Source organism: Ambystoma mexicanum, chromosome 7p (assembly GCF_040938575.1).
Source record: "Ambystoma mexicanum isolate Mex_15411 chromosome 7p, UKY_AmexF1_1, whole genome shotgun sequence".
NCBI classification, from domain to species: Eukaryota; Metazoa; Chordata; class Amphibia; order Caudata; family Ambystomatidae; genus Ambystoma; species Ambystoma mexicanum.
The window spans coordinates 35327797-35350869 of record NC_090939.1 but is presented as its reverse complement, the minus strand read 5'-3'; the positions used below and the strand labels follow the sequence as shown (position 1 = coordinate 35350869).

The 23073-nt window shown below is 46.5% G+C and overlaps 1 long non-coding RNA gene across 2 annotated transcripts in view; it reads right to left on the bottom strand.

Annotated features, from left to right (window-relative positions):
- Window positions 1-17770: 17770 nt before the first annotated feature.
- LOC138526497 (uncharacterized) overlaps window positions 17771-23073 on the bottom strand; it is a 283317-nt gene continuing 278014 nt past the window's right edge. For both annotated transcript variants that reach the window (XR_011283584.1, XR_011283586.1), the window contains exon 3: window positions 17771-18384. This is a non-coding gene — a long non-coding RNA (uncharacterized lncRNA). The remainder of the gene's footprint in view (window positions 18385-23073) is intronic.

The following is a 23073-nucleotide window of genomic DNA, read 5'->3' as shown; positions in this document are numbered from 1 at the left end:
TTACTGAGCGGGAACTACTGGCTATCAAAGATGCCTTCCGAGAATGGCGTCATCATCTTCTTGGGGCCAAACAACAGGTGTTGGTGTACTCTGACCATAGAAATCTCCAAGCATTCAAATCCATGAAATGCCTTACGGCCCGTCAGGCCAGATGGCATGTCTTTTTTGCCCAATACGATTTCCAGGTCACCTATCGTCTTGCCCGAGAACATGTTAAGTCGGACGCTTTGTCCCGTATGAGTAAAGAGGCGCAGGAAGAAAAACAAGTACAGACCCAGCTGTTGGCAGATCATGTGATTTGTAGTTGTTCGGTTCAACCATCCTTAAAAACCGAATTACAAGAGTGGGTAAAAAATAATCCACAAGTAGTCCAGGATATGAATCTGGACGTGCAGAACGGTTTACCTTTCACACAAGGAGTGCTTTATCTACCAACTCCTTCAATGCGGAATAAAGCCCTCAAATGGAATCATGATTCCTTGATTGCAGCCCATCCTGGACGGAAGAAAACACTGGACCTGCTCAAAAGGTGGTGCTGGTGGCCATCCATGGCAAAAGACGTTATAAACTACGTATCTTCTTGTTCTGTATGTATCCAATGTAAAAATACACCTGGTAAACCAGTGGGCTTACTCCAATCCCTGCCTGTCCCTACCAAACCATGGGACATGATATCTATGGACTTTGTGGTGGAACTCCCCCCAAATCAGGGATATGATACCCTATGGGTCGTAGTGGATTATTTCACTAAATTGGCCCTATTTATTCCTTGTATTGGTTTACCAACTGCTACTGTTCTGGCTGAACTGTTCATCCAACGTATATTTCGTTTCTTTGGTCTACCGTCAGTAATCATTACTGACAGGGGCTCGCAGTTTGCGTCACGCTTTTGGAGAGCTTTAACATCTGCATTGCTAATTGATGATAGAATGTCCAGCGCTTATCATCCTCAAACCGACGGACAGACTGAAAGGGTCAATTGTACTATGGAACAATATCTGCGGTGTCTGTGTTTGCAATACCAATCGGATTGGCTCACGGTACTGCCGGCGGCTGAATTTGCCTATAACAACTCTTATCATAGTGCCATAGGCACTTCACCGTTCTATGCTCTCTATGGACAACACCCCCGATCAATACCTCTGGATTCCGGTCTATCCCTGGACACGCCTGCCGCAGGCCGTACTCTTCGTGATCTGAAGAGTTTACAAAGAAAGGTGAAGCAGCAATTGGAGCAGGCTAAACGACGTGACAAGTTCTATGCCGATGCTTATAGGGTATCCGCACCTGTCTATAAGGCTGGGATGAAAGTCTGGCTATCCACTAAGAACTTAGGGATTCCAGGCAAAAAGAAATTGTTGCCTAGATACATCGGTCCGTATGAAGTGCTCCATGTTCTTAATCCTGCTGCTGTACGTCTGGCTTTGCCACAACGATGGCGGGTGCATCCTGTATTCCACGTCTCGCTCATTAAGCCGTTCTCTGACACTACTAGACTGCCTGTACGGCCTGTTGCTATTTCTGTGCGGGGGTCTGATGAATACGAGGTACAGGACATACTGGATATGAAACTCCGTTCTGGTAGACCATATTATCTGGTGGACTGGAAGGGCTATGGTCCCGAAGATAGGTCCTGGGAACCTCTTTCCAACATACATGCTCCTGCTTTATTGAAGCGCTTTCACACAAGAAGGGGAGAGGTTGTCCCTTTGGGGGATGGCACTGTCATGCATGCTGGACGCTACGCTCGTAGGACAGCGAGACCGTTCTACTCCAAATGGAGGCTATTCGATACGTTACCGGGAAAACGACGTTTACACTTTTCACGTCGCTAACTTCACGTGACTTTTGCTTCGTCACGTGAACTACGGTATTACGTATTTAAGCAGCGTAGAAACTTCACTCGCTGCTTCTGATCGTCTCTATTGGCGTTGTGTAGCTGAACCTCTGATCTACATCCTGGCATAATCCTACAGCTACTTTTGGGCCTTCGATAGCGTGTGTTCCGCCACACGCTGATTCCTGGAACTATCCCTTCGCGTGATAATGCACACGCGTTCTCTGTCTTCAATTGCGGCTGGCCAAGGCTGCGTGAATCCTGCCCGCGTGTAAAATCCACACGCGCTCTTTGTCTTCACACGCGGCTGGCCAAGGCTGCGTAAATCCTGCCCGCGTGTAGAATCCACACGCGCTCTTCGTCTTCAAGTGCGGCTGGCCAAGGCTGCGCGAATCCTGCCCGCGTGTAAATCCACACGCGCACGTTGTCTTCACACGCGGCTGGCCCAGGCTGCGCGAATCCTGCCCGCGTGTAAAATCCACACGCGCTCTTCGTCTTCAAGTGCGGCTGGCCAAGGCTGCGCGAATCCTGCCCGCGTGTAAATCCACACGCGTACGTTGTCTTCACACGCGGCTGGCCAAGGCTGCGTGAATCCTGCCCGCGTGTAGAATCCACACGCGCTCTTCGTCTTCAAGTGCGGCTGGCCAAGGCTGCGCGAATCCTGCCCGCGTGTAGAATCCACACGCGCTCTTCGTCTTCAAGTGCGGCTGGCCAAGGCTGCGCGAATCCTGCCCGCGTGTAAATCCACACGCGCACGTTGTCTTCACACGCGGCTGGCCCAGGCTGCGCAAATCCTGCCCGCGTGTAAATCCACACGCTCACGTTGTCTTCAAACGCTATTTTCTTCTAACTCCTGCATCTGTGGAATTAACAGAAGGATTGATCCCTAAAGTGGGAAGGAAGCCTTTCAAGGATCATTGGAAGTGACTTTGAACTGAACTTTGGACGCTATCCTGTGGTGAATTCAACCCGTATCTAGCGTGAGCCTCGTTCCGTTCGGGATAAGTCTCCCTTACTAATTTTCCCTTCCCTGTCGTTTTGTTCTTCATTTCAAATCCATCAAGAGACTTCTGGATTGTTCTACCCAGAGATACAGGTCAGTGTGATCATTCCTGTCATTATCTAATTCATCATACTCAGATTGGAGCAGTTGTTCATGATACTTTAATTTGTCCTAGGCTGGATTACTATACCTTACCCACGCCCTTTCCAGTGATCCATCGCTCTGCCTGTTTTATCAGCCAGAGGGTTGTATCATTTGGAAGGTCTTTGTTGACTTCACGACTATCAAGTCGGGTGAACAGGGATCCGGAAGACCCTACCTCCTGTATCCTTTTGAGTATTGTATCCTTTTCAGTTGATACTTTGGTACATTTCTGACACCAAAGTTGACAGGAGATCACTAAGATCTAACGGCAAACTCCTCCTAACCCTCCCTCGCTTCAGAAGCAGCAGAGCGGGGGGAAGCAGCTTCACCTCCCTAGCCCCCAAACACTGGAACACCCTACCCACTAACATTCAAAAAGAACCCTCCTTCACGTTTTATAAGAAACTGCTAAAAACCTGGTTATTCAACCAATATTAGTATCTAAAGACAGGTTTCCTTACCACTGCATATTATTGTGAATATCTGTAAATTGTATTTTAGTACCAACTGTCCATTAATAATGTAATGTAACTAATGTAATGATGTCTGTATTAATTTCTAAGCTGTCTTATAACCTCGCCGTGACACCCGAGGGTCTGGGCGTGTAACAAATAAACAAAATAAATAAATAAATAAAATAAATCAATTGCAATGAACATGATATTATGACCCACATGTCGATGTCCTATAATGTTGATTGCACATCGTTCCCTACCAAAGATCCTCGCAAATGTATGAGATGTTAGGTGACTTGTTTGTGATGATGCAAAATGTATGATCCGCATTCTCACTGGTTTTTCAATACTATGTATACTCGCAAATGTACTCAAATAGTATAAGATTCTCATGCGTACAATATAAACGGTGAGGCCACGAGGCTAATGTAAATAGAGCCAATCTGTAGCATGATGACCACGGTAAATGCAAAGGCATAGCCCACAATGTAATCAGAGCCTGCTTATTACTTGTTGTAAATGAAGCGGCAATAACATGTTTTTACCTTATTCCAATGGTTCACGTATAATCCCACTAATCGAACTGGGCTAAACTCAACAAGCCACAGGGCCTTCTCTCCCCTCTCCAGCAGCGCCGCGCACAACAGCGCGCACTCAGCCCCCACATTTCGCCCCTCATGATGGTATGATGGTCGAAGGCCCTTGTCTTACTGATGTCTTAATGCAACAAATGTAACCTCTCACCCTTCCGCTGAACCCGTGCAGAGCATCCACCCCCTTCCCCCTGACACACAATGTTTCCACAAACCTGCCTCACACCCTTAGACTCAGTTTAAAGAAATATAGGCTACAAGCCCCCACACCCCAAAGCCTTTTGATGTAACAGTTGCATGCCACTCATCTGTGTGCCACCCCAGATCACCCCAGACTACTAATCTCATGTGTGTGAATATATTTTCCTCAAGCTAACAAACAATAAACTATTCTCTCATGGGCTCTAAGGGAATGTTTGATGAATGTGTCAATGAAATATTGTGAATAGATTAGGCACCTGGACCTATTTAGTCTCACCTTTATCGTCCAGGTCAAACGTCTAGTAATATAACTCTTATATGTCAAAACGTATAAATAATGTTCAAGGTTTGTGTGGCCACAAGGGCAATGTCAGATAGTCTATATCTTCACGATTTGGACATCACCTGACCCTGCACCCCACCCAGAAGAGCCCAGCTGCCCCACGTGCTCCATGAAGTAACCAGTTCTATGCCAGCCAATTCGGGAGCACCACCCCTACAGCGTGGATACAGTCCTGTCCCCTTCGTCCAATGACCGCAATTCAATGTATCCCATTTAGCACACATCATAGATGACGTGATTTTGTAACATAATGTGCATTTTCTGATGTTTGGGCAGAGTGCTCTCGGGGTTTGCAGAGTTCTCCGCTGGCCCTGTTTTGATTTTAGATAAACTTTACCTTTACTTTCACCCGAACTTGGTCTTGGTCTCATTCTCTCCTGGGGTGTGTCCATTATTGACTCTCACTGGGGAGTTTTGATGGCATTTTTGAGGGACTCTCACTATCAGATGTATCTGTCAATGTTATAAAAAACAGAATGAAAAATATAAAGATTGACTTATACTTGGGTGACAATAAAAGGATGGTACAGAAACTTGTGAAAAATAATTTGAGACAGGTATAGGCTACCCTGAGAGCTATCACGGGTAATGCACACAAGCAAATGGAAGCTACTATTTCTGCCAAAAAATGGACGCTCTACTTAGAGAGAACATACACCATTACAATTCAGCATATGTCTTTTCAATCTTGGAATTATGCAAGTGATATACCTGGGCTATCTCCATGGTCCCATAGTGACATATTATGGGCAATTTCTAAGCTGAAATCATCTAAATCTGCATGGCCAGATGGGATTCCGTCATGCATCTTAAAGGCTAATCCAGAACTATGGGCCACGATTTTCAAATTAAAATTTAATGCAAATTTTCGAACAAAGACTATTCCCATGTCATGGCACTCTGCAATAATCATCCCTATTTACAAAAAAGGTGACCCTGGTAAACCTGACAACTTCAGGCCAATGGCCTTAATGGATGCTGCTTCCAATGTATTTTCCTTATTGATCTTGGAAGAACTTCAAAAGCACATTCACCATCATGATTTGTTATCAAAAAACCAGGTGGTGTTCCGCAAGGGTATGGGGTGCCCACTGAATGCAACCATTCGAGCACACATGTTGCGTCAAATCAAACAGACGAATTGAGGTCCTGTGTATATGGCCACACTTGACATGACGGATGCATTCAATACGGTCATAAGAGAATATCTATGAGCAAAAATGTGAAATTTGGGAAATCCAGGCCCACTTATTTGCCTTAACAGCAATGCGTCATATCAACACAAATTATAGAGTCAGATTAAATAAAGAAGGACTCTTACTGATTCAATATCCACCTCTATCGGTGTAAAGCAGGGTTGCAATATGGCGGCGATGCTGTTCAACCTGTTTATGTGTGATCTCGATCAGTTATGGAATGATGCCAATATACATCCAGTGAGGCTACGCAGTCTGTTATTAAACTGCCTTGCATTTGCCGATGATATAATATTGTTCGACAGCACCCCTTTTGGCCTGCAGAATAAACTGAATCTATTTGCGGCTTTTGCAAAAAGGTGTAATCTGCAGGCGAATTCAGCTAAATCCTACGTTGTTATTTTTGCAAACAAAAAACGTAAATTGATGAATACGCGTGGTCAATAGATGACACCACGATTTAACGTGCACTTTCGATACAGTATTTAGGGTATACACTGACTGATATTATCTATAACCATGTGAAAAGAATCTATAAGCCAAAAAACAAAAGCTTTAAGAACTCAAATAAAGCTAATCTTGCAGCTATATTGTAAATTCTCACTACGTCCTTTGATACAATTTTATCTGCTTAAGGTTGAGCCCCTTATTCTATATGGATTGGATTGGATATGTGCTTAATTGATATTGATTGTACTCTGGATACCCTCCAGGGCATATTATGGAAACAGACTTTGGTTTTGGGTTTATCTATATCAAACTCTATTATCTGTCATGAGCTTGGGTTGTTCCAATTGTCAGCTACGTTGCACTGGCGGTTACTGAACAACTATACCAAATTCATAAATCCTCCTACGAATTCATTATATGAAGACCTACAACATATGGTTAGTGCTGCCGAGCCGCCATCAATTGTCAGTTTCACTGATAGAATAAATAAAATATGATTGGCTACAAATATAACTGTAGAGGATTTGGTGACTTTGCCTGCCTAGTGTCAAACGCAAATTCCAGGATCTCTATTGGTGTCTTTTAACTGAGAAAATCGTGGGATATACACCCTATAATGAATATGCTAAATTTATAAGGAAATGTGGAGATAGACCAGTGTATATAGATACATTTCCTTGCAATAAAGCATGGATCATATATACGATTTAAACTAAATCAATATTCGACTAATGAGCGTATTCAATATTGGTCATCACTTGAGTACAAGTCACAAAATAGCTTTTGTTGCTTATGTACATGTCAGGAGGAGGTGGAAACACTAAAACATCTGACAATCTACTGCAGCTGCTTCTAGAATAAGCTTGCTATTATACTGAAAAAATATATTTTAAGCAATACCCCACTATCCAGAGAAAATCTTTGGTTAAGATTTATGTCGGGGAACGATCAAGCATTTGTGATAGCGTTGGCACGACTATTACGAGTAATAGCTGATGAGCTTACAGGAAAATTAAATTAGATAAAAAATGATTTACCAGATGCTTATATAGCATAGAATAATGAAGGATCGTTTGTTTGTTGTGATAGGACCAGCAAAAAATAAGAGCCATGAGTACTATCATGAATTAAGTGTTTAGAGATGTAAATTGTCATTTTATGCGTTTTATGTGTTCGTAGGTTTATGTGTTAGCACAAATTTCATTGATGTAGCGTCAAAAAGAACTATTATGACATAGGTGGGATTTGACAGTTGATGGGAAATTGAGCTGTTAGTCTCCTTATGAAAGAAGCTGTCGTAACTGGCTTACATCAAACGAGATATGACGCAAGCATGAAATGTAACTGAAAGAATGGTTTCTTATGCTGTTTGTTTGAAATGGTTTTAATGGTTTTACATGTTTTATCTATATTAAAATGTTCTATGAGATTTAGATTAACAAAAGATGTATTAGTTATGCTAGAGTCACTACGATAATTGTATCTTTGTATCGATTGTAACTCGATTGTTTTATGTGTTTGATGATTGTCCAAGTGTAATATAATTTTGTAAAGGTTTATATTGTATAAACCAAATACAAATAAAAAATAATTTAAATATTGGGTTGGGGCGTGGCTTGGAGCTGCCGCGAGCGGCATTTCTTCTTAGGAACTCCTGGCAGGCCTGATGTGCAGCATAAGATAACGCCGTTTCCAGACCCCGTTTTCCGCCGAAATTTAATCACAACATGTGGGAGGGCTGGCTGCAGATGCATGGCGAGTGATTTCCTGATTGGCGACGGAATCCCCGAGTTCGGACACATTGCTGGATCGGTGGATCTTCCGGCAACAAAATGGCGGCCACACCACTGATCCATATGAAGCGGTGGAATAGGGGGGGGTGCAGGCGCATTAAACCAGCACGAGCCACTAGGCGAACTGACCCAAGCTATCCCGCATTGCCTTAAAGAAGATTGCCGTATGTCCGATGCCCAAAGGAAGGTTCCAGGAGGTTTGTGGCTCGCTGGGGCTCACGCTGCAGGAGACCCGTGGATGTGCCCCGCAGTGGAAACGAGGAGGATCCCGCTGGAGCGGACCTGGAATCGGGAGTGCCTCCATGGGAGTGTGATACTCATCTCTCCTCACATGGGGGACCGCCTTGATACCGATACACATCCCTGAATCACTGAAGCCTCGGGAGAGGCAGGAGAGGCTCCCTCCACTGCTCCGGGATATTCTATCCGGGACCCACCAACGCGAATTCCACCCACAGCGTGGAACCGCGGAGCTCATCCTAGGTCCACTCGCATAGGAGGAACCGTCTGCTCCAAGGCACACGAGAGAGATCCAGGTGACGTGGCACTGTCCCCGAACTGAAACTCTAAATATATGCGGTGCAGCGAGCACCCAAGACTCAACAACCGGCTGACCCGGCCGCTGCAAGCAGTGCATCGAAGCCGCCGCTGCACTGGAGTCGGAAGGAACAAACACGCCACAAACAAACACTGCAGTCCCGCGGATATGAGGTGAGGAGAGGGACATTATATTAGCAATACCCCCAGCAAACGTCCACAACGAGGATTAAGTGACTAACCATAGTGGTGGGGGGGACTTGAACGGAGGTGAGGGGCGGCTATGTAAGCAGTCGAGCCAGCGTTTGCATAAATCTACCGCCTCCTCTACCCTGGAGCCAGAAAGCGCACATGAACGATAAAAGCATTGTCCCAATACCAGTATTGATACAGACCACCTGAAGGCAGTGATATAAATGATGTACCATTCCCCACCACAAACTGAAATGGGGGATTAGATGAATGCGGATGTGTGAATGGTACCATCATGCAACATTCTCAACTGCCAGTACTCAGCGGATCCCCTTTGGAGGGCTTGTTTGCTTCGCCTGGTTCCCTCTTCCCTCGCTCACTATCTATCTCCTGCATCCAGACGCAGGGCAAGCAGGTGCACATATTTCTAAGGGGGAAAATCAGGGGGCAGAAGGGAGCGAAGATGTCTAGGAGTGGGAAGATGTCCAAGCAAACGGACATTGCGCCCATAATGGCCAGTGCCTCGACCGAGCGCTCCAAAAAAGGGGAAACGCTCGAGGGTCTCTCGGGCGAGGATGTCCCTAGCAGTGCACCTCCAGCTAACAGCACAGTACAAATGGTGACCAAGACTGACCTGCAGGAGCTTCTCGCCGCACTGACAAATGAATTCACAAGAGCACAGAAGAAGTAACGAAAAATACTAATTAATTGGATAAAAGAGTGGTGGAAGTAGAGAGAAGGACGACGGAGCTCGATTCAGAGGTATGTTACCAGCGGTTCGAAGACGAGCTCGACAGAGACAGAATCAAATCTCTGGAGGAGAGATGTGACCTTATTGAAGCCAAACAAGAGGATGCAGAGAATCGGTCGCGGAGAAACAATATCCACATCCGGGGAATTCCATCATCTATTCCAGACTCAGAGCTAAGAAACCACGTCTCAGAGTTGCTCAGGTTCATCATAACACTGCCGGATGAGGCACCTCTAGAACTGGACCGAGTACACAGGTCAGTCCCGAGATCTGCATCCAGCTTCCCCCTAGATGTCCTGGTAAGGGTACATTTCTACCAAATCAAAGAGGAAATCATGCAAGAAGCAAGACAAATGGGCCAAATAACTTTCAAAGGATCTAAAATATCACTATACCAAGACCTGGCGAATTCCACGCTGCAGTCACTCATGGAATGGCTATGGGGGAAAAAGGTTGTCTACCATGGGGGATTCCCCATGTCGGTCAAGTTGACATGGGAGGGGACTCAGAGACAAATTAGATCATGGAAGAGGCCGACAAATTCATGGGCATCAGAGGATCGGGGGGCGGCTCGGACTCCGAAGAACCATCCGAACCTCAGCACAGTAAACCTTCCGACGGACCATGCTCAAAAACTGCCCGACAGCGCAGACCTCGAGGCCCATCCAAGAAAAACTACAATCCGGGGTGATCTCGAATTAGAATCCAACAACGATGGCGGGTAATGGAAACATTATATCTGACCACGCCAACTGACGATAGGTGCAACGGATGGATCTACAAATCCAAAAGAAAATGGGAGTCTCATGTTTAGACTAATCCTCATCAAGGCGCAGAGGATGATACCCTGGCAGTGCGGGTATATTGCATCAGTTCTAGTTCTCAGTGGGCTTGGCGGCCCAGTTGGCCAATTTAAGCGCATCAATGCCACCAGTTTCCCAGTGGCAGTAGGATGTCGTTTTTCCTACTTGTTCATGTCAAGGTGGGGAGGGGGGGAAGGGTTTGTTGAAAGACATACAAATGCCCAGGGTCTGGGAGATCTAATGGCTCGGCCCAATGTTCAAGCTCACATCATGACATTCCAACAACACCAATGAAGCACTGCCGACGCACCAAAGTGGTCTTGGGCAGGGACAATCGGGGTCGGTAGGCGAGAGGGCGCCCAATCTCAGATAAAAAAGGAATAAGAGACTATGGCTGACACAAGTGAAGTAACAATCCTATCATGGAATGTGCAGGGACTTAACTCACCATGGAAATGGAAATCCGTTGAACACGGACAATTAGCAGGAGACATTGTTCTCCTCCAAGAAACTCATCTACTGCAAGAAGATGAACATAGAGTAAGATTTAGCAGGTTCAAAAAAGCATACTTTGCCACTTCTGGCCAGAAGAAAAGAGGAGTCTGCAATCTATGGTCCCAACTCTGCTCAAGCTAACTTCGTCACAAGTTTAATCCCAACAATTTTGGCATTCCAAGAAGGGCACCAAATCATGGCCGGGGACTTCAACTCGATGCCAAATCCCCAAATGGACAAGACCCTTCCACCTGCTAAATCTGACTTTGTACAAGCATTAGCATTAGCCAAGCTGCTCAGAGAAACCGAAACTGTAGATGCCTGGAGGCTCTTTAACAGAACTTCAAGAGACTACACCCATTATTCCCAAGTGCACAAAGGCTTCTCGAGAATAGACTTAATATTGATCTCAGGGGTCCTCTACCCGTGCTTAGATGATAAATATCAATACAAACCTGCATGATTTCGGATCATGCCCCGGTGACTGCAAAATTAGCTATAGCGGGGCAAAAGCACCCTGTCCAAAAACACTGGAGATTGAATGACGCTCTGTTGCTGGATGAATGCATCAAAATGGATGTCGAGAATACAATTGTTAACTATTTCAAAGAAAATACCACTGAGACCTCTCCTATTAATATCATTTGGGATGCTATGAAGGCGGTTATCAGAGGCGCCCTGATTAGTACGGGAGCGGAGCAGCAAAGGGTCTCGAACATTGCCGCAGCCAAACTGGAGGAGAGAGTGAACCAACTAGAAGCCGATCTGAAAAAGCGATATTCCAGAAAAATTGAGAGAGAGCTAAGAAAGGCCAAAACAGCCTTGGAAATGCATTGCGCCGATCGTACCGCTAATTCCTTAGCCTTCACAAGACAGTTTTATTACACAAAGGGGAATAAAGCAAACAAAATACTAGTGCAAAAACTGCGGAAAATCGGAAGCAGGAACAACATCCTCAAATTAGCTGGGGCGGATGGGAAAATCCTCTACACCGACACGGATAAAATCAATGAACTATCAAGATACCACTCAGACATCATGAATGGGTCCCCAACAGTATTAGACGACTTACCAAAGTATTTGCAGTCTTTACCCAAACAACACTCAACTCGGTTGGAGCACTTCGAGTTGCCTATTTCGGCGGAGGAAATAATCAAAGCCATTAATTCTCTGAAATCTACGGCTCCTGGTCCTGATGGCTTATCTCTTAACTCCTTTCTGCTGTCTGGTTCTGTCACCGGGTCGATGGCGGAGTCATTAACAGTTCTGCTGCACAAGCCCGGGAAGGCTCCCGAACTAACCACTTCATACCGCCCGATCACGCTCATGAACAATGCCGGTAAGATTTTTGCTAAAATACTAGCGGGCAGATTGGGAGCGGTTTTACCATGCCTGATCGACGGTTACCAGATGGGGTTTATACCAGGGAGAGGGACTCATGATAATATTCTGAGAACAATAGACATTATTGAACATGTCCACAGATCCGGGGACAAGGTGGCAGTGATATCCTTAGATGCTCATAAAGCATTCGATCTGGTGAACTGGGGGTATCTACGCGCAATCCTGGAACATTTCGGATTTGGCTCAAATTTCATAACTTGGGTAATGGCCAACTACCAAACCCCCATGACACAGCTGCGAGTCAACGGCGGGAGATCCAAAACAATACAGATCTCAAGAGGCAATGGACAATGGAGCCCTTTGCAGCCAAGATCCGGCAGAACGCTAGGATAGGGGGAATCAAGATAGGAAGCCGGGATTATAAAATCGCACTCTATGCGGATGATGTGTTAATAACAGCATCTAATTTGGATTCATCTCTTGAGTCCTTATGGAAGGAAATTAATGAATTTGGGGCATTATCAGGGTTCAAAATTAACCTAGACAAGTCATCGGCCCAAGCGATTAATATTCCTAATCAAGAAAGAACCGCCCTCAGCCTGGCAATGCCGATCCCATGGGAGAAAGATGCAATTAAATATCTGGGGGTCCATATCACGAGAGACCCGGCCCACCTATATGCTGCAAACTTCCCGCAACTTATTACAAAGTTAAAGAAAGACCTAAAGACCTGATCCTCTCGGGAAGTTTCCTGGTTTGGGCGAATTGCTACCGTAAAAATGAATATAATCCCCAGGTGGCTATATGTCTGCACAGCAATACCGACCCGTATTCCGGGCTCAGTACTGGCGAACATGCAAAAGAAATTGCAGGGTTTTGTCTGGGGGTGGGGGAGAAGCCCCGCATTGGTAAACGAATAATGTTGCGAGACAGAAATCAGGGAGGGCTAGGAGTGCCGGACATAGCTAGATACACCCTAGCAGCCCAGCTATCACACGCGTTCTCCTGGGTGCAAGAAGAGGACGCGCCGAAATGGACACAGATCGAGGAGATCTGGTGTCCGGGTAACCCCGCTGACCTTTCGCATCTGCCAGAAAGGAAAGCGCAAGCGAAAAAAGGCCCCCTATCTGCCACGATCACAGTTGCCCGAAGTTGGAAGGCAGCAGCGCGGAAATGGGGTTTGCGGGGCACACTGGGCCCCCTAACTCCTATCTGGAACAACCTAGAGTTCTCACCAGGCTGGTGCACAAATAGTTTTCAGTCTTGGAAGGAGGGTGGCCTGCTCAAAACGGGCGACTTTCTAGAGGAGGGTTCCCCCATATCATTTGAAAGATGCAAGGAGAAGTTCAGGGTTGAAGAGCGGGAGAGATTCCATTACACCCAAATACTGAACTGGCTGTCTCATAAAGCGGTTCGGGAGAAATGTGCCAGAGAGCTAACAGCTCTGGAGATCTCCCTCACAACTCCAACAAAAAGAGGTAAAATCTCGGCACTGTACCGCCTCTTGGACAGGGCCGACCCCACGAAAAAAGAAAGATACATGATCGAGTGGGGGAAGGACCTGGGCCGGGAGATAGAAATAGAGGAATGGGCTCAAATCTGGGCGAGATTGCACAAAAGCTCACAATGTATTACAAACAGGGAGGGAGGCTACAAGCTCTGTTATAGATATTACGTGACCCCAGTCCAGATCAATAGAGCAAATCTGAATCTCTCTGATCGTTGCTGGCGAGGCTGTTCCACCCCTGGCTCCCTATTTCACATGGTATGGGCCTGCCCAAGGGCGGAGACATATTGGAGGGAAGTGATTAAACACATCAAGGACATCACGGGACTCACCATACCCTGGGAACTGGGAATTATTCTCCTAGGGGAAACGGGAGGGTGGGGGGGGGGCTTTACCAATCTCGGTACACATTCCGCGTCTGTGTATGCACTTACTCCTTGCAGCAAAAATAGCCATGGCCCGGTTGTGGAAAAAAGAATACGGTCCCTCAGTGGCACTATGGTGGTCCAAGTGTGGGGACATTGCGGTGGCGGAAAAGGTGACTGCAATTCAAACTAATACCTTCAATAATTCTATGAACATTTGGGGTCCGTTCATGGATTATACATCTAGATTTCCGGCGCTGTCCAGAAGGCCACCACTCACCAGATGGCTACATAGCAGCCCCTATATTGACCAATCCATAGACTTCGATCATATGCACTCTGCCTGCATCTGCCCATATGACCACCAAGAGCGGACATGGTAGTGGACAATGGAGCGCCTGCTGGCATTAGCTGACCCCTCACAGTCCCTGGATCCGGTACCACTGAGATATTGCATTTGGGAATTGTTGTACTGTCATTGATGTCATGTTGATTTGTATAACCTAATTAAATGTTGTTATGAAAAAAAAAGTATTGGGTCAGTGCAGTGTTTTACAGTAGCAATATTTGTAATTATGGATTATGTAACGACTTACATTTTTAAGATTGTCTTTAGAAAATAAATAAAGTTAACACATACTGGTCTTTGCCAGACAGGATAAAGTTAGCTTAATCAAAGTATAATCCAGATTACCTCTGGTTTTCAATTATATGAAGAAGAGAAAAAAAATCTCTTGCCTAGCACTCCGGCCCAGGCCTTTGCCACTTAAGAGTGCAGAACATGGAGCTTGTTTAAACTTGCAGTGAACAGAGAAAAGAGGATGGAGAGAGGACCGAGAGCAAGAGAGGAATGTAGGGCGAGCTGTGCTTTCATTGAACATGGTATATTAAATAGCTATTTTTGCTATAGAAGTCTCGATTTAATTAGCAAACCTACATAATTACATAGCAAATTGCTATACGCCACTGCTTATGTCATCCCTTGCTGTCTAAACATATATCAATATCAGAGATAAACCTGATATGTAGAAATCATTTTCAAACGTGATGCAATGCACGCCTAAACGTAACATGCTTCTGTCAAATGCGTTATGCGTAACATTCTTCAGGGGTGCTGAAACTCAATACTATCTGATTTTTTCATATGGACCACATCGGTCATCCCCCGTAACACGTCTTCACAGGCTCTCACACTCTGCAATGCTTTCATACAAAATGCTAAAAGCTAAAACCAAAACATACACCATTACATCAACGCACTACTAAACATCAATAAGTACATGTTCAAATTGATCACATGCCGCTAGTATGGTGTCTGAGTTTGCCTGCCTCTGATGTAGTGCTCTGTTCAGGTAGATCGTTATTCCATCTGTGTCGAGGGCATTCTCCTCCTAGCCTGAAAGGGTAAGAGGGGGGGGGGTGCCAGACCATGTACCACTGGTGGTAGGCACAATGACCTGCAACAGAGCAGTGAAACACAGCCAAAACTCTGTTCTAAGGCAGGGCCTTGGGGATGGGCAGTGCCAGAAACTCCATGATGTCCCCTACTTTCTTGTGAAGTCCACGGTTTGACTGAGGCATGTTATCATGTCCCTCTTCCTTAGGGTGAGCAGAGTCTGGCAGTTCAGTGGGCGGTTGTTCTCCGGGATCCAAAGGCCTTGTTGGGTCTGGCTGTCCAGAGTGGACTATCTGTCCGGAAGGGCCCGCTATAACTGAATTTGTGGGCATTTGCAGTAGTCCCCCACTTGGTGTTGCCACAGACAGCTTCCTGATGAGCGCTGACCAGTGCACCCATGGTTCAAAGCCATGTGGCGCCCATTTAGGAGTCATGCTAGGAAGTGCTGAGGTGGCCGCTACGGTTGGTGGAACGGTAATATTCTCTTGCACTGAAACTTGTCGAGTACCGGGCCAATTGGCCGTTGTGTGTCCTTCCACAGCTAGAACATGCCACCAGCACGGTTTCCCCTCTTCTTTGCATGCATGCGCAATGCCATCTTAGCAGAATTAGGGGATTCCTCTGGCTCCACTCCCAGCCACTCCACCAACAGGAGACGGCTGTCAGTCTTGCCTCCGCACACCTGATCGACCCAAAGCTCCCAGTGTGCCCTCCCATGTGCCTACAAGGCATTTGAATGTCTTTTTTCTGTTCCCTTTGAATCAGCACAATGACCAACCTTGACACTGAAAGGATGTGCTCTCCCCTCTTGGGATCCAGCTAGTGGCAGCGGGCGTGGTGGCTGATATGCCAGTGACAGCTAGTAGTGTCTTCTCTCCCATACCTGTGCTGCTTAGTTCGGAGTCTGAACGTTGGGCCCACATGGAGTAGCATGCTCCCTCCAGAGTGCATGCTCCTCAGCATGGGCCTGGTGTGAGTGTCTGCCTGCGCAGTCTTCCTCCAGTCTTGGTGACACACAGGTGCATTGAGCAAAGATATGCGGCAAGGCTCTTCCAGGACCATAGTCTGTTATAGCAGTGCCGGGGGCGTAGGTAATATACAACCCCTCCCACGTGGGTGAAACCCCAGCAGGGTGTCTCCCACAAGAGGTACCCTTAAGAAGGAGTTTCCTCACCTTTCCTTGGCTTATGACGTGCCAGTCTTCTACAGTTTACAGAGGTGGCTCGCCAATTCCTCCCACTGTGAAAGCCTCTGAATGAGAGTGCATCCTGAGAGTGCTCCCGACGCGTCCCTGGAGTACCATGCGTGTGACCACCCTAAAGGCGCAGGTCAGCAGAATAGAAACTCAAAGGACAATCCACAGTGCTTGCACCCAGTGGGCATTTGACATGGGGAAGAAGGAAAACAGAATGTATGCACAACTTGGCGCTGCTGTATCGGTTGGTTCCGTCCCAACCGACGTACAGAAAGGGAATGATGGATGGGTGCTGTGCGCAGGTGAATAGTCAGGGCATACCGTGCAGGTGCTAGCAGAAAATTCTCAGTATGGGTTGTGCAGAAACAGACTCTGGCTCGACCCCCATTCTGTGAGACGTCCCAAGAGAGTGAAGGAAACGGGACAGAACTAAAGGTATGGGAGTCAGAGTCAAAAACAGAAGAGCTGCAGGTTGAAAACCCCTGCCCTAGGCAAATCACTTTTGTCAAGACCTAACGAAATAAAAAATAAAATGAAGAATTATCTGAGAAGTATAATATGTCAATATGTGGGCCACCTCTACACCTATGGAGTGAAAAAAAATATATTACCCACGTCTGGTATGCTACTTCCCGAAATACCCCTCCACATCCCAACAGGAAGACCTAAAAAACCATAGGTATTTATCTGGCACAAACAATAGCCTGGTTTTCTCTACTTCTGAAGTTGAGAGGGCAATCTGCTCACAAGATTCTGGCAAAGTCCCCAGACCCAAATTGATCCCATCAGACCTTTATAAAACAAATTTGGAGATGTGGAGCCTCTTTTTAACAATGTTTTTAATGAGGTTAATAGTTAGTACTCCCGCTCCAGCCCCACCCTGCATAGTTGGAGGGGGAGCAACTACAATACTGATATACAAAAAGGGTGACCAGGAACTGCCTTTGAACTAAAGATAGATTTTTCCAATTGACTCCCTGGCTAAAATATATTGTAAAATTATGTTGCATCGACTTCAAGAATGGACAGACTTAATATACTCTCAATAGCATTGGCAGGCTTTCACAAAGGGGCATTTACAATAGAACAGGCTTTTCCGATGATACTGAAGATTACCCCTGCTAAATAGCGCAGGTAGTCTTGATTCTATTAAAGACAAGGAGGCGAGCATTATGCTTCACCTGTTTTATTCCTGCCTCCAGCAGTTTCAACCATAAACCATTTGTCAACATTTAAATGGAAAAAACATTTTTTTTAACAAAAACTACATTTCCCTTCTGCCCCGGGTCTGCTGTAGTCCTCATGGTCCGCCCCTATGACCTTAGTCCATTCACTTGCTGTGTCCTCCCTCTTCTTGACTGCTCTTTAACTGCAATCCAACTTGAACTGGTTTCCAACAGATCTCAACTTGATAAGCGTCTTCTGGACTATCTTGATCTGCAGCTGTTCCGCTCTAGAACTGGCGGTCTTGCTCTGCATCTTCTGTGTTTATCGATTGGTTCACGTCTTTTGGACTACCTTGATCTGCAGTTGTTCCGCTCTAGAACTGGCGGTCTTGCTCTGCATCTTCTGTGTTTATCGATTGGTTCACGTCTTTTGGACTATCTTGATCTGCAGCTGTTCCGCTCTAGAACTGGCGGTCTTGCTCTACATCTTCTGTGTTTATCGATTGGTTCACGTCTTTTGGACTATCTTGATCTGCAGCTGTTCTGCTCTAGAACTGGCGGTCTTGCTCTGCATCTTCTGTGTTTATCGATTGGTTCAGCTATTTTTCTGGTCATCTCCTAGGGAAGATACAACACATTTGTTAGGGAGGCGGATACACACCCTATTCCGGGAATAAAAAAGTTTTATGAGTACATCATTATCATTTTACATCATCATTTCTCCTAACTCTCCCGTGTATCTAGGGCAGGAAAGTAATGCTCGCCTCCTTGTCTTTAATAGAATCAAGACTACCTGCGCTTTTTAGCAGGGGTAATCTTCATTCTATGTCAAGACAGAGGCGAGCATTATGCTTGTTCAAAGCTTGTCATAACCGTTTCCGCCACTGATTGAACAGGCTTGAAATAGAATGTTCTAAAAGTGGTATTGCTTGCCCAATTGGCTGCTTACAATATGTCTTACAATCTTGCGCCCAGCGCTAACGCTTTTGAAGCCATTGTGCCTCTAACAGAATGCTCTCCGAATTTAGCCATATTTATTCCTGCTATCTGCATTACTTCTCTAACCCATCTTGCTATAGTGGCTGTGACTACTGCTTTGTAAGGTTTTCTACGCGCTATTAGCAACTGTGATGTTCCCATGGGCCTCATTTCTGCTGTTCTCAGCACGTATTCTTTTATGCAGGCCGCTGCGCACCACTTGGGGTGCTCCTGCAGATATGGGTATACATTTGTCGCATAGTCGGTCTTAGTCCTTCTCACTAAGGTGAAGGATACACCCTCTGGCCCGTATACTCTCCTATTCACCTCTAAAGCTCTGACGTCTGCCACTCTTCTACATGACACTAGGCATAACAACATTGCTAACTTCCAGGATAGTTGCTTCAAAGACAAGTATTTGTTCGTAGGCCAGCTGGCTAGTAGTTTGAGGACTACTGCCACATCCCATAATGAGTCATATTTTGGCTGTGGTGGTTTTCTGAACTTTATTCCTTTCAACTATCTTACCACTGCTTCGTTCTCTCCTACCGGTACCCCTTCTATGGGTGTTTGACCTGCTGATATAGCTGATCTATAGACTCCTATCATTCTATAAACCTTCCCATCTTGTAGCAACTCAGCTAAAAAATGTAATATTTCCACTATAGGTGCTGAAACAAGATGAGTACTTCTCCTTTTGCACCTCCTTGACCACCTATTCCAAGCTGCGTCGTAGCTCCTTCTAGTAGATGGTGCCCACGACTCAGCGATGAGGCTAGCAGCTTGTGCCGAAATCCCAGGGAGATTCCAACGTCTCCTGCTATCTTGCACGCCATCAGCGGGAGCGTCCCTCTCACTCTCAGAGAATGATATAACCCAACTGGGTCCGTGAGTAGGTTGTCCCGTGCTGGTAGTATTCTTGGGTAATCTGCCACTAATTCCATTAGTGCTGGGAACCATACTTGCAACTCCCATATTGGCGCTGCCACTATCAGTGTCGCTCTCTCTGCGCACTTTCGTTAGCACTCTGTTCATCATAATGAATGGTGGAAAAGCGTAATGCGTTTCTCCTCTCCAGTCTTGCAAAAAAGCATCTACTCCTGCCGCTGTCGGGTCCAGCCTCCAGCTGAAGTATCTACTCTTCTGCGCGTTCAGTCTGGACGCAAACAGATCTGTATGTGCCGGCCCCCATATCCTCTCTATCTGCCGAAAGATTTCTTTGTCCAGCATCCAGTCGCTGGTGTCTATTAGATATCTGGAGTTCCAGTCCGCTATTACATTCTGCGAGCCTGGGAGATATTCCGCTACCACTGATGTTCCTGATTCTAGGCAGAAATGCCAGAAGTCCTTGCTAGTTCCGCCAGTAACTTGGACTTCGTCCCTCCTAAGTGATTGATGTATCTGACCGCTGAAATGTTGTCCATCTTCAGCAGGATACATGAATTCACTTTGTCCTTTGTAAAAGCTTTGATCGCAAATGATCCTGCTAGTAACTCCAGACAGTTTATATGTAGTTTGCGCTCTTCTGAGCTCCACTTCCCTCCTGTCTCTAGTTCTCCGCATTTGGCTCCCGAACCTGCTCTGCTGGCGTCTGATTCTATCACCAGGTCGGGTCGGTCACCGAATATGGCTTTCCCTTTCCAGGCGTCCATATTCTGTAACCACCACTGTAGTTCCGTCTTTGACTCCCCGTCTAGAGGTACCAGTTGGTGGTACTGAAGGACCTGCTGTAGGTGTTTTATTTTGAGTCGTTGAAGGGCCCGATAATGCAAGGGTCCTGGGAATATTGCCTGAATTGATACTGCAAGCAGCCCCACTATTCTCGCTATCGTCCGCAGAGAAGATAGAGTTTTGCTGAGGCAATTCCTTAACTCTCTTTTTATGTCTCTTATTTTCCTGAGCGGAAGCTCTAGTGTCACTTTTCTGGTATGTATGATGAAACTTAGAAATTCCATCCTCTTCGCTGGTGTCGTCTCTGATTTCTCTTGATTCACCAGGAAACCTAGAGACCTCAGGAGGTTTGACACACAGTTTGTCTGGTATATGAGCGTTTCCTTGCAGCTTGCCATGAGCAAGATGTCGTCTAGGTATATAATCGTCCTGATCCCTTTCTCTCTCATCGACGCCACTACTGGCTTCATGCGTTTCGTGAAGGCCCAAGGCGCTGAGGCTAGTCCGAATGGCATAGTCGCAAATTGCCACAATTGTCTGCCCCAGTCGAATGCTAGGAAAGGGCGATACTTCTCCTGCACTTGTATAGTGAGGTATGCGTCCTTTACATCCACTCTCGTGAGCCAGTCGCCTTGTCCGAGAGTGTCTCTGAGCTGATGGGTTCCGTCCATCTTGAAGTGGTGGTACACCACCCACTTGTTCATTTCTCTCACCTTTATCACTGGCCCCACCATGTCTTTCCTGTGAACTAGGGACATATTGCTTATGAACTCGGGGCTTGCCGAGCAAGGTTCTATTCTCTTTTGCTCGCTAGGCCTCGCATTTCTGAGTCTAGGATTTCTTTTTCTGCTAATGCTAAGTACAATGGGCGGGGGGCAGGATTGGTATGGTATTTCTGTGAATTCCAGCTGCAGACCTTTGACTGTCTGCAAGACCCAGGCGTCGCTGGAAAGCGCGCAACAGTTCTCCCAAAATGTGGATGTTCTCCCCCCCCACTGGCGGATAAACTTGCTGTCTCACCTGTGGGGAAGTTTTGTCCTCTTCCCTGGCCTCTGCTTCTTCTTCCTCTTTGGAAGTGACCTCTTGGTGGAAAAAAGGTGTCTTGCTGCTTGTGCTCCCAATAGTGAGCTCTGTTGTTATGAGGCCTTCTTGTGGCTTGGTAGCGCCCGGTCGCTTGGCCTCGGTATCCACCGGTCCTTCCAAAAACTCTCCCGGGCAACATTTTCTTTATCGATGCTTGAGCCTTTTCCAATGAGGTGTAGGTCCCTACGAACCTCGCCATCTCCTTCCCCGCCTAGCTTATGGTCTATCTTGAGGAGTAGTCCTCTTCTGCGCTCTGAGGATATAGCACAATTGGCATTACCCAGGAGACAGACTGCTCTCTGGGCCCAGTTGGCGAGCACTTCTGGGTCTATTTGTTCTTCAGTATCTTTTGCTCGCTCCGCCAAGTCCATAATTTTTGCTAGCGGCCCTGCTAGATCTAGCACTTTTTCTTGACAGCTTCGCCAAGATCGATCGTTCCCTTTTCTGGGGTCTCTGGTGGTCTTCGAGACGAAGGTCAACATTTTCGGATCAAGCTCCGGCGCTTCCGCCACCTTCCCTGGGAGTTCGGGCTTAGGGCATTCTGCCCTCATTCTCTGCTGCACTTCTTTTTCTAGCGCCTTCCGTAGTCTACTGGTCATGTATTGTGTGACCCTTGGCGATGGGAGCCATTTTGAAGACCTTGGGTTTCGTATGTCTTCGGGTTCGAACATATCAGATGTCCCATCTTCCTCTTCGGCGGAGGTTGTACTTCCTTTTTGTCCATCTCATCTTGTGAGGATTGTGGAGACCTTCCTGGTTCTTCTTCTGAACCTTGCTCCTCCTCCTCGCCCATATTATCTTCCCCTGGGTAGGGGGTATTGAGGCTCGGCACTCCCGACTTCTTAATGAAAGCGTCTCTCAGTTTTGGAACGCATCAGTAGCCTCAGGGGCCTTTAGTTCTGCCCCGCCTGTGTGGCCCGGGGGGTCAGAAGAGTTCTAACTCTTCCGGGCCTTGTTGCACCCCTGAAGGTCCTCTAGAGGGACTTTTGTGGACATGCTAGTTTCAGGTAAGGTGCTTTTTTCCTTTTGCCTCAGATAGAGTTCTATGGTTTCTAATCTGTCCTGGAGGGGCCTTACGCCCTGAGCCACTGCCTCTATAAGTGAGTCCCCCAGCACTTCTTTGAAGCTGTAGGCTAGGTCCTCTGAGTAGGCTGCCTCTTGCTCCTCCTCCCTGCATTCGTAATCTGCCATGTTCAGTGATGTTAAGTCCCTTTCAGTACCTGTATTGGTGTAGTGGCACGTCCACTGTTCACTTCTGCTGTGTCTGAGGCTGCACCTTAATTAGCAGAGCTGAGTTTGCTCTCTGTATCACTCTGGGCTAGTGCCCTTTATTTCTGTGTTTTAGCCGCTCTTTATTGAGAGAGAGCACTCTCCGGTATAAAATCGTGTCTTTAGAAGCTTTTCCTTCGCTCTTTAGGCTCCGTACAACCCGAACGTTAGAATTCTGACACTGTCAGGTTCCGTGAGTTTGTATGGTTGTAGCTCCTCCTATGCAAGGGTGGGGGCCCCTTTACTCCCTCCAATGCAGCTTGCGCTTGTATTTTAACATTTAGGTCTTTCTAGAGGACGTTATTT